This window comes from Chiloscyllium punctatum, chromosome 36 (genome assembly GCF_047496795.1).
Source record: "Chiloscyllium punctatum isolate Juve2018m chromosome 36, sChiPun1.3, whole genome shotgun sequence".
Classification (NCBI taxonomy): Eukaryota; Metazoa; Chordata; class Chondrichthyes; order Orectolobiformes; family Hemiscylliidae; genus Chiloscyllium; species Chiloscyllium punctatum.
In genome coordinates this window covers 28,878,323-28,888,768 of record NC_092774.1, presented here as the reverse complement: position 1 = coordinate 28,888,768, position 10,446 = coordinate 28,878,323, and the positions used below count along the sequence as shown (strand labels likewise).

At 49.3% G+C, this 10,446-nt stretch overlaps 1 non-coding gene across 1 annotated transcript; it reads left to right on the top strand.

Annotated features, from left to right (window-relative positions):
• Positions 1-4,095: 4,095 nt before the first annotated feature.
• Positions 4,096-4,167, top strand: trnam-cau (transfer RNA methionine (anticodon CAU)). The gene has a single exon. It is a non-coding gene; the product is annotated as a tRNA-Met (tRNA).
• Positions 4,168-10,446: the final 6,279 nt, after the last annotated feature.

The window sequence follows — 10,446 nt, the reverse complement described above, 5'->3', positions numbered from 1 at the left end:
CGTTGGGCTCAAAACATTATCTCTCCTTTCTCTCCACAGATGGACTAGACCATTTGAAAATGAACAAAATGAGCAGGGAGACAGAATGAGAAGCACTGTTCTGGAAACTCTTTTGCTGCTTGCAATTCTGAGAACAATGGCGAATGTATTTCACACTGAGCAAGTCTCAGCTGGTTCAGGAGGTGCTGGAGCCAGCGGCCTGTGGCTCGTTGGTCGAGGGGGATGATTCTTGCATTGGGTCTTCTACCGCGCAGTCTTGCGAGAGATCCCGGCTTTCTTAACTTGACTTGTGCAAAAATGCCCGATTAAACGTCTCAAAAAGCACCTTCGTTAAACGAGGCTGGGCTACGAATGGGACAGGAAACGGGGAAGTGAAATGATCGGAGATAACGTTGAACAGGTTGACGTGAGTGGTCCCGTGTTTGAGGACGGTCAGCAATGAAGGTAGTTTGGAAAATTGGGACAGCTCTCCTCGGAGAACAGAAGTTTGAAATCCGGCGTGGCAAGTTTTCCAAGTCCTGAGGGGACTAGAAATTGGAAATAATGTCGTGAAATTGTTCCCACGGCTGAAAGGATCAGGAACGATTCGGCAGCGTTTTAAAGTCACGAGGAAAAAGAAGTAAAAGTGACATTCGGAAGAACGTTTTCTTACAGGGAATGGTTAGGGTCAGTAAATCCCTGTCTGACTGTGACAAAAGGGCAGATTCAATGGACACACAATTAAATTCGATGGTCTTGTTCGACCAACAGAATGTTGATATCAACACAGCCTCCACACCTCTGGACAGCAGTATATTACATAAGCGCCGTGGAGATCTTTGATATGAGTCTGGAACGTGCATGCCAGACGCCTGTCGAAAAGCTGAAGGGTTCTGAGGAAAACACTGGGCACACCAAACGCAGAGTGGCGCAGCGAAAGCGTGTGGGCCCCACAACCCAGAGGCCCCTAGATCGATGCCATCGTTTGTTGCCATGGCTCAAACTCTCGTTGAGTAGCTTTCCTTTGCAGTGAGGCCCTGTTCAATATCTTGCCTTTGCATCTGCTCCCCAAAACTTCGAGTGTCTGAGTGACATGTATCATACTGATACACTCGCCAAATTCACGCAAGTGAAGTGACTCGCTTCTGGACGTCTGAGTGGTCTTCTCCTGCTCTCCGTCGAGTTCCTCTCAATTGAATCGGAAAACCACTTTTCTGAGATGTCAATGAGCTGATAAAGTTGAAACGCATTCCTTACGTTTTTGTCCATTCCCTGCAATAATTCACCACGCCGGTTCGGACGTGAGTGATAAGACGGTCGGCATGTCAGAAACCGCATTATGACTCAGACACATTCCCCCACGATTAGGACAGATCACCGATTGTGAATAACTTCAGAGAGAGGCAACTGACAGAGAATCGCCGTGGGTTGATGGGCTGAACGGCTTCTGTCTGCGCGAGAATGAGGCTACGTGTTTATGCCGTCCCACTGCCTGTCTCTGGGACAGACAGGCTGAGGGAGCAAAAATGGTTCAATTCTAACCGTCCCTTCCGTGTTGGACCGCCTGCTAGTCCCTCAGCTCAGGGCCGTGGGGATGACTCTCAGTGAGTGAAGGTTTCACACGGATTCTCTTCATCTGGGACACTTGGGGCTCAGATGTTAACTGCTGCGCGGTCGCAGCAAAGAAAGCGATGCCCACTTTGCAATAGACTTTCCGTAAGATTGCTGCGTGAAGACGATTTCTGAACACCATGCAGGCTGCACAACAATGTGAATTTACCTGGGCGAAGAGTCCTCGGTGTTCATTTCTCTCTGTCCTGCCAGCACAGCATCTTTCTGTCTCTCCGATAACAGACCTTTGGAGAAAGTTCACAATCAAAGTTGTTCATGTTCCCAGCATTAATGTAACTGACACCTCTCACCCCAAGAGTTTCAGAGAGAGAGAGAAAGAGGGAGAGAGAGCAGAAGAGCGAATGGACTCTTACCCTCCCCCAACCCTACATTCCCCCACCCCCCTCCCCCCAGAACAACGTGCAAGTAGAAATAAACTGGCTTAATTATCCGCCAGTGGAGATAGTCCAGTTCCTGGGGATGAGACAAACATCAGCCCCCCCGGGGACAGAATGACAAGCAGATGTTCTGGAAAGGCTTTGCTGCTTGCAATTCTTGCAGCAATGTGGAATGTACTTCACACTGAGCAAGTTTCAGCTGGCTCAGAGTCTCCAATGTTCATTGCTGTGTTTGCCGCCAGCTCAGAGAAAGAACAATATGAAGGACGTAGGAGTGAATAACGATCCTCGTGAGAGGGCGAATAACTGTTAATGGAGACTGTTAGTGGTTAACAATACGTCGTGTGTCATAGCAGACGAGGTGATAAACAGGAGTCTTTTGTGTGGTAGGGGTCAAGGACATGGGGGAGTTCAGGCCCTATAGTTATAGAACTCGATATTGAAGACCGGAGGGCTAGAAGGGCTCCAAGTGGAAAATGAGATGTTGTTCTTTCATCTGGAGCTAGAACACTGCTGCAAGCCTGAGACAGGGATGTTGGCCAGGGAACAGGGTGATGTGTTAAAGTGGCAGGCAACCGCAAAGTCAGGGCCTTGAGTTTCTGCGGGCAGAAGCGGGATGTTCTGCGAAGCAGTCACCCAGTTTATGCTTCATGCTACGTTGGGGAAACGACACTGTGAGCAGCGAATGCAGTGGAATGAAATAGCAGCAGGGAGACTGGATGAGAAGCAGCTGTTCAGGAAAGTCTTTGCCGCTTGCAATTCTGAGAGCAATCTCAAATGTATTTCATACTGAGCATGTTTCAGATCGCTCAAGAGGTGTGGGGCATTTCCAGCGCGCGCGCTTTCTGGCTCGTTGGTCTAGGCGTATGATTCTCGCTTAGGATCTGTTCCTGCGCTGGCTTGCGAGAGGTCCCGGGTTCAAATCCCGGACGAGCCCTGGTTTTTTAACTTGACTTGTGCAAAACTGCCTGATTAACTTTCTCCAAAAGCACCTTCGTGAGACGAGCGTGGGCTGCCTGGAGTACGAATGAGGCAGAAAACAGAGAAATGAAATGGTTGGAGATCGTGTTCAACAAGCTACTTGGATGCTGCCTGAACTGCTGTGCTCTTCCAGCACCACTAATCCAGAATCTGGTTTCCAGCATCTGCAGTCATTGTTTTTACCATAGTGCTCAACAGGTTGACGTGAGTGGTGCGGTGTTTGAGGAATGTCAGCAATCAAGGTAGATTGGAAAATTGGGACAGCTCTCCTCGGAGAACCGAACTTTTCCAAGTCATGAGGGACCTAGAAACAGGAAATAATATTGTGAAAATGCTCCCACGCCTGAAAGGATCCATAACGATTCGGCAGAATTTTAAGTCACGAGGAAAAGAAGTAAAAGTGACATTTGGAAGAACGTTTTCGTACAGGGAGTGGTGAGGGTCAATAAGTCCCTGTCTGACATTGACAAAGAGGAAGATTCAATGGACCCAAAAGGGAATTCGGTGGTCACGTTCAGATGTGCAGATTTACGCTGAGAAGGCGAGAGAATGAAACGACTAGAGTCACACGTTTGTTTAAGTGTAGAACCAGCAGAGCGAAGGTGGGCCGCATAGCCTCCGTCTGCGCTGTGACACATGTTGTGATTCAGTGTGAAATCACAGTTCGACCGACAGAATGTGGGAATTTAGAAAAAAGTTCATATTGACACAGCCTCCATACGTCTGCGAAACAGCATATCACACGACACCAGTGGAGGTCTTTGACATCAGGCTCGAAGGTGCCTGCCGCGTGCCAGACAAAAACCTGAAGTGTTAGATTAGATTACTTACAGTGTGGAAACAGGCCCTCCGACCCAACAAGCCCACACCGCCCCGCCGAAGCGCAACCCACCCATACCCGTCCATCTACATCTACCCCTACGGGCAATTTAGCATGGCCAATTCACCTGACCTGCACATCTTTGGACTGTGGGAGGAAACCGCAGCACTCGGAGGAAACCCACGCAAACACGGGGAGAACGTGCAAACTCCACACAGACAGTCGCCTGAGGCGGGAATTGAACCCGGGTCTCCGGCGCTGCGAGGCAGCAGTGCTAACCACTGTGCAACCAGTTCCCCAAGCGGCAGCAGAGTGGCGCAGCGGGAGCGTGCTGGGCCCATAACCCAGAGGTCGATGGATCGAAACCATCCTCTGCTATCGTTCACTGTCACCTTGATCTGCTTTTCTTTAGCAAGCTGCCTTTGCATCTACTTGCCGATATGTTCATATCGATCCACTCCATTCAAACGGCATGGGTTTTAGAGGTCTCAGTGGTCTTCTGTTCTTGGTCGGTTTCCTCTGAATTGAATCGCAAAACCGGTTCTCGACGATGCTAATGAGCTGGTAAAGTTGAAACTCAGACATCGTCCCCCACTATTAGGACGGATACCACCGATTGTGAATAACCTCAGAGAGCGAGAGAGAGAGAGAGAGACAAGTGACAGACAGTCGCCGTGGAATCCAGGGGCTGAATGGCTTCTGTCTGCGCGAGAATGATGCTACGTGTTGCTGAGGGAGCTAAAATGGTTCATTTTTAAACGTCCCTTCCGTGTTGGACTGCCTGCAGTCCCTCAGCTCAGGGCCGTGGGGATGACTCTCAGTGAGTGAAGGTTTCACGCGGATTCTCTTCATCTGGGACACTTGGGGCTCAGATGTTAACTGCTGCGCGGTCGCAGCAAAGAAAGCGATGCCCGCTTTGCAATAGACTTTCTGTAAGATTGCTGCGTGAAGACGATTTCTGAACACCAAGCAGGCTGCACAACAATGTGAATTTACCTGGGCGAAGAGTCCTCGGTGTTCATTTCTCTCTGTCCTGCCAGCACAGCATCTTTCTGTCTCTCCGATAACAGACCTTTGGAGAAAGTTCACAATCAAAGTTGTTCATGTTCCCCGCATTAATGTAACTGACACCTCTCACCCCAAGAGTTTCAGAGAGAGAGAGAGAGAGAGAGAGGGAGAGAGAGCAGAAGAGCGAATGGACTCTTACCCACCCCCAACCCTACATTCCCCCGCCCCCCTCCCCCCAGAACAACGTGCAAGTAGAAATAAAATGGTTTAATTATCCGCCAGTGGAGATAGTCCAGTTCCTGGGGATGAGACAAACATCAGCCCCCCCGGGGACAGAATGACAAGCAGATGTTCTGGAAAGGCTTTGCTGCTTGCAATTCTTGCAGCAATGTGGAATGTACTTCACACTGAGCAAGTTTCAGCTGGCTCAGAGTCTCCAATGTTCATTGCTGTGTTTGCCGCCAGCTCAGAGAGAGAACAATAGGCAGGACGTAGGAGTGAATAACGATCCGCGTGAGAATGCGAATAACTGTTAATGGAGACTGTTAGTGGCTAACAATACGTCGTGTGTCATAGCAGACGAGGTGATAAACAGGAGTCTTTTGTGTGGTAGGGGTCAAGGACATGGGGGAGTTCAGGCCCTATAGTTATAGAACTCGATATTGAAGACCGGAGGGCTGTAAGGTCTCCAAGTGGAAAATGAGATGTTGTTCTTTCATCTGGAGCTCGAACACTGCTGCAAGCCTGAGACAGGGATGTTGGCCAGGGAACAGGGTGATGTGTTAAAGTGGCAGGCAACCGCAAGGTCAGGGCCTTGAGTTTCTGCGGGCAGAAGCGGGATGTTCTGCGAAGCAGTCACCCAGTTTATGCTTCATGCTACGTTGGGCAAACGACACTGTGAGCAGCGAATGCGGTGGAATGAAATAGCAGCAGGGAGACTGGATGAGAAGCAGCTGTTCGGGAAAGTCTTTGCCGCTTGCAATTCTGAGAGCAATCTCAAATGTATTTCATACTGAGCATGTCTCAGGTCGCCCAAGAGGTCTGGGGCATTACCTCCGCCCGTGCTTTCTGGCTCGTTGGTCTAGGCGTATGATTCTCGCTTAGGGTCTGTTTCTGCGCTGATTTGCGAGAGGTCCCGGGTTCAAATCCCGGACGAGCCCGTGTTTTTTTTTTAACTTGACTTGTGCAAAACTGCCTGATTAACTTTCTCAAAAAGCACCTTCGTGAAACCAGCGTGGGCTGCCTGGAGTACGAATGAGGCAGAAAACAGAGAAATGAAATGGTTGGAGATCGTGTTCAACAAGCTACTTGGATGCTGCCTGAACTGCTGTGATCTTCCAGCACCACTAATCCAGAATCTGGTTTCCAGCATCTGCAGTCATTGTTTTTACCATAGTGCTCAACAGGTTGACGTGAGTGGTGCGGTGTTTGAGGAATGTCAGCAATCAAGGTAGATTGGAAAATTGGGACAGCTCTCCTCGGAGAACCGAACTTTTCCAAGTCATGAGGGACCTAGAAACAGGAAATAATGTTGTGAAAATGCTCCCACGCCTGAAAGGATCCATAACGATTCGGCAGAATTTTAAGTCACGAGGAAAAGAAGTAAAAGTGACATTAGGAAGAACGTTTTCGTACAGGGAGTGGTGAGGGTCAGTAAGTCCCTGTCTGACATTGACAAAGAGGAAGATTCAATGGACCCAAAAGGGAATTCGGTGGTCACGTTCAGATGTGCAGATTTCCGCTGAGAAGGCGAGAGAATGAAACGACTAGAGTCACACGTTTACTTAAGTGTAGAACCAGCAGAGCGAAGGTGGGCCGCAGAGCCTCCGTCTGCGCTGTGACACATGTTGTGATTCAGTGTGAAATCACAGTTCGACCGACAGAATGTGGGAATTTAGAAAAAAGTTTATATTTACACAGCCTCCATACGTCTGCGAAACAGCATATCACACGACAGCAGTGGAGGTCTTTGACATCAGGCTCGAAGGTGCCTGCCGCGTGCCAGACAAAAACCTGAAGTGTTCTGTGCAACCAGCTCCCCCAGCGGCAGCAGAGTGGCGCAGCGGGAGCGTGCTGGAACCATAACCCCGAGGTCGATGAATCGAATCCATCCTCTGCTATCGTTCACTGTCACCTTGATCTGCTTTCTTTAGCAAGCTGCCTTTGCATCTACTTGCCGATATGTTCATATCGATCCACTCCATTCAAACGGCATGGGTTTTAGAGGTCTCAGTGGTATTCTGTTCTTGGTCGGTTTCCTCTGAACTGAATCGCAAAACCGGTTCTCTACGATGCTAATGAGCTGTTAAAGTTGAAACTCAGACATCGTCCCCCACTATTAGGACGGACACCACCGATTGTGAATAACCTCAGAGAGCGAGAGAGAGAGACAAGTGACAGACAGTCGCCGTGGAATCCATGGGCTGAATGGCTTCTGTCTGCGCGAGAATGATGCTACGTGTTGCTGAGGGAGCAAAAATGGTTCATTTTTAACCGTCCCTTCCGTGTTGGACTGCCTGCAGTCCCTCAGCTCAGGGCGGTGGGGATGACTCTCAGTGAGTGAAGGTTTCACACGGATTCTCTTCATCTGGGACACTTGGGGCTCAGATGTTAACTGCTGCGCGGTCGCAGCAAAGAAAGCGATGCCCGCTTTGCAATAGACTTTCTGTAAGATTGCTGCGTGAAGACGATTTCTGAACACCAAGCAGGCTGCACAACAATGTGAATTTACCTGGGCGAAGAGTCCTCGGTGTTCATTTCTCTCTGTCCTGCCAGCACAGCATCTTTCTGTCTCTCCGATAACAGACCTTTGGAGAAAGTTCACAATCAAAGTTGTTCATGTTCCCCGCATTAATGTAACTGACACCTCTCACCCCAAGAGTTTCAGAGAGAGAGAGAGAGAGAGAGAGGGAGAGAGAGCAGAAGAGCGAATGGACTCTTACCCACCCCCAACCCTACATTCCCCCGCCCCCCTCCCCCCAGAACAACGTGCAAGTAGAAATAAAATGGTTTAATTATCCGCCAGTGGAGATAGTCCAGTTCCTGGGGATGAGACAAACATCAGCCCCCCCGGGGACAGAATGACAAGCAGATGTTCTGGAAAGGCTTTGCTGCTTGCAATTCTTGCAGCAATGTGGAATGTACTTCACACTGAGCAAGTTTCAGCTGGCTCAGAGTCTCCAATGTTCATTGCTGTGTTTGCCGCCAGCTCAGAGAGAGAACAATAGGCAGGACGTAGGAGTGAATAACGATCCGCGTGAGAATGCGAATAACTGTTAATGGAGACTGTTAGTGGCTAACAATACGTCGTGTGTCATAGCAGACGAGGTGATAAACAGGAGTCTTTTGTGTGGTAGGGGTCAAGGACATGGGGGAGTTCAGGCCCTATAGTTATAGAACTCGATATTGAAGACCGGAGGGCTGTAAGGTCTCCAAGTGGAAAATGAGATGTTGTTCTTTCATCTGGAGCTCGAACACTGCTGCAAGCCTGAGACAGGGATGTTGGCCAGGGAACAGGGTGATGTGTTAAAGTGGCAGGCAACCGCAAGGTCAGGGCCTTGAGTTTCTGCGGGCAGAAGCGGGATGTTCTGCGAAGCAGTCACCCAGTTTATGCTTCATGCTACGTTGGGCAAACGACACTGTGAGCAGCGAATGCGGTGGAATGAAATAGCAGCAGGGAGACTGGATGAGAAGCAGCTGTTCGGGAAAGTCTTTGCCGCTTGCAATTCTGAGAGCAATCTCAAATGTATTTCATACTGAGCATGTCTCAGGTCGCCCAAGAGGTCTGGGGCATTACCTCCGCCCGTGCTTTCTGGCTCGTTGGTCTAGGCGTATGATTCTCGCTTAGGGTCTGTTTCTGCGCTGATTTGCGAGAGGTCCCGGGTTCAAATCCCGGACGAGCCCGTGTTTTTTTTTTAACTTGACTTGTGCAAAACTGCCTGATTAACTTTCTCAAAAAGCACCTTCGTGAAACCAGCGTGGGCTGCCTGGAGTACGAATGAGGCAGAAAACAGAGAAATGAAATGGTTGGAGATCGTGTTCAACAAGCTACTTGGATGCTGCCTGAACTGCTGTGATCTTCCAGCACCACTAATCCAGAATCTGGTTTCCAGCATCTGCAGTCATTGTTTTTACCATAGTGCTCAACAGGTTGACGTGAGTGGTGCGGTGTTTGAGGAATGTCAGCAATCAAGGTAGATTGGAAAATTGGGACAGCTCTCCTCGGAGAACCGAACTTTTCCAAGTCATGAGGGACCTAGAAACAGGAAATAATGTTGTGAAAATGCTCCCACGCCTGAAAGGATCCATAACGATTCGGCAGAATTTTAAGTCACGAGGAAAAGAAGTAAAAGTGACATTAGGAAGAACGTTTTCGTACAGGGAGTGGTGAGGGTCAGTAAGTCCCTGTCTGACATTGACAAAGAGGAAGATTCAATGGACCCAAAAGGGAATTCGGTGGTCACGTTCAGATGTGCAGATTTCCGCTGAGAAGGCGAGAGAATGAAACGACTAGAGTCACACGTTTACTTAAGTGTAGAACCAGCAGAGCGAAGGTGGGCCGCAGAGCCTCCGTCTGCGCTGTGACACATGTTGTGATTCAGTGTGAAATCACAGTTCGACCGACAGAATGTGGGAATTTAGAAAAAAGTTTATATTTACACAGCCTCCATACGTCTGCGAAACAGCATATCACACGACAGCAGTGGAGGTCTTTGACATCAGGCTCGAAGGTGCCTGCCGCGTGCCAGACAAAAACCTGAAGTGTTCTGTGCAACCAGCTCCCCCAGCGGCAGCAGAGTGGCGCAGCGGGAGCGTGCTGGAACCATAACCCCGAGGTCGATGAATCGAATCCATCCTCTGCTATCGTTCACTGTCACCTTGATCTGCTTTCTTTAGCAAGCTGCCTTTGCATCTACTTGCCGATATGTTCATATCGATCCACTCCATTCAAACGGCATGGGTTTTAGAGGTCTCAGTGGTATTCTGTTCTTGGTCGGTTTCCTCTGAACTGAATCGCAAAACCGGTTCTCTACGATGCTAATGAGCTGTTAAAGTTGAAACTCAGACATCGTCCCCCACTATTAGGACGGACACCACCGATTGTGAATAACCTCAGAGAGCGAGAGAGAGAGACAAGTGACAGACAGTCGCCGTGGAATCCATGGGCTGAATGGCTTCTGTCTGCGCGAGAATGATGCTACGTGTTGCTGAGGGAGCAAAAATGGTTCATTTTTAACCGTCCCTTCCGTGTTGGACTGCCTGCAGTCCCTCAGCTCAGGGCGGTGGGGATGACTCTCAGTGAGTGAAGGTTTCACACGGATTCTCTTCATCTGGGACACTTGGGGCTCAGATGTTAACTGCTGCGCGGTCGCAGCAAAGAAAGCGATGCCCGCTTTGCAATAGACTTTCTGTAAGATTGCTGCGTGAAGACGATTTCTGAACACCAAGCAGGCTGCACAACAATGTGAATTTACCTGGGCGAAGAGTCCTCGGTGTTCATTTCTCTCTGTCCTGCCAGCACAGCATCTTTCTGTCTCTCCGATAACAGACCTTTGGAGAAAGTTCACAATCAAAGTTGTTCATGTTCCCCGCATTAATGTAACTGACACCTCTCACCCCAAGAGTTTCAGAGAGAGAGATAGAGAAAGA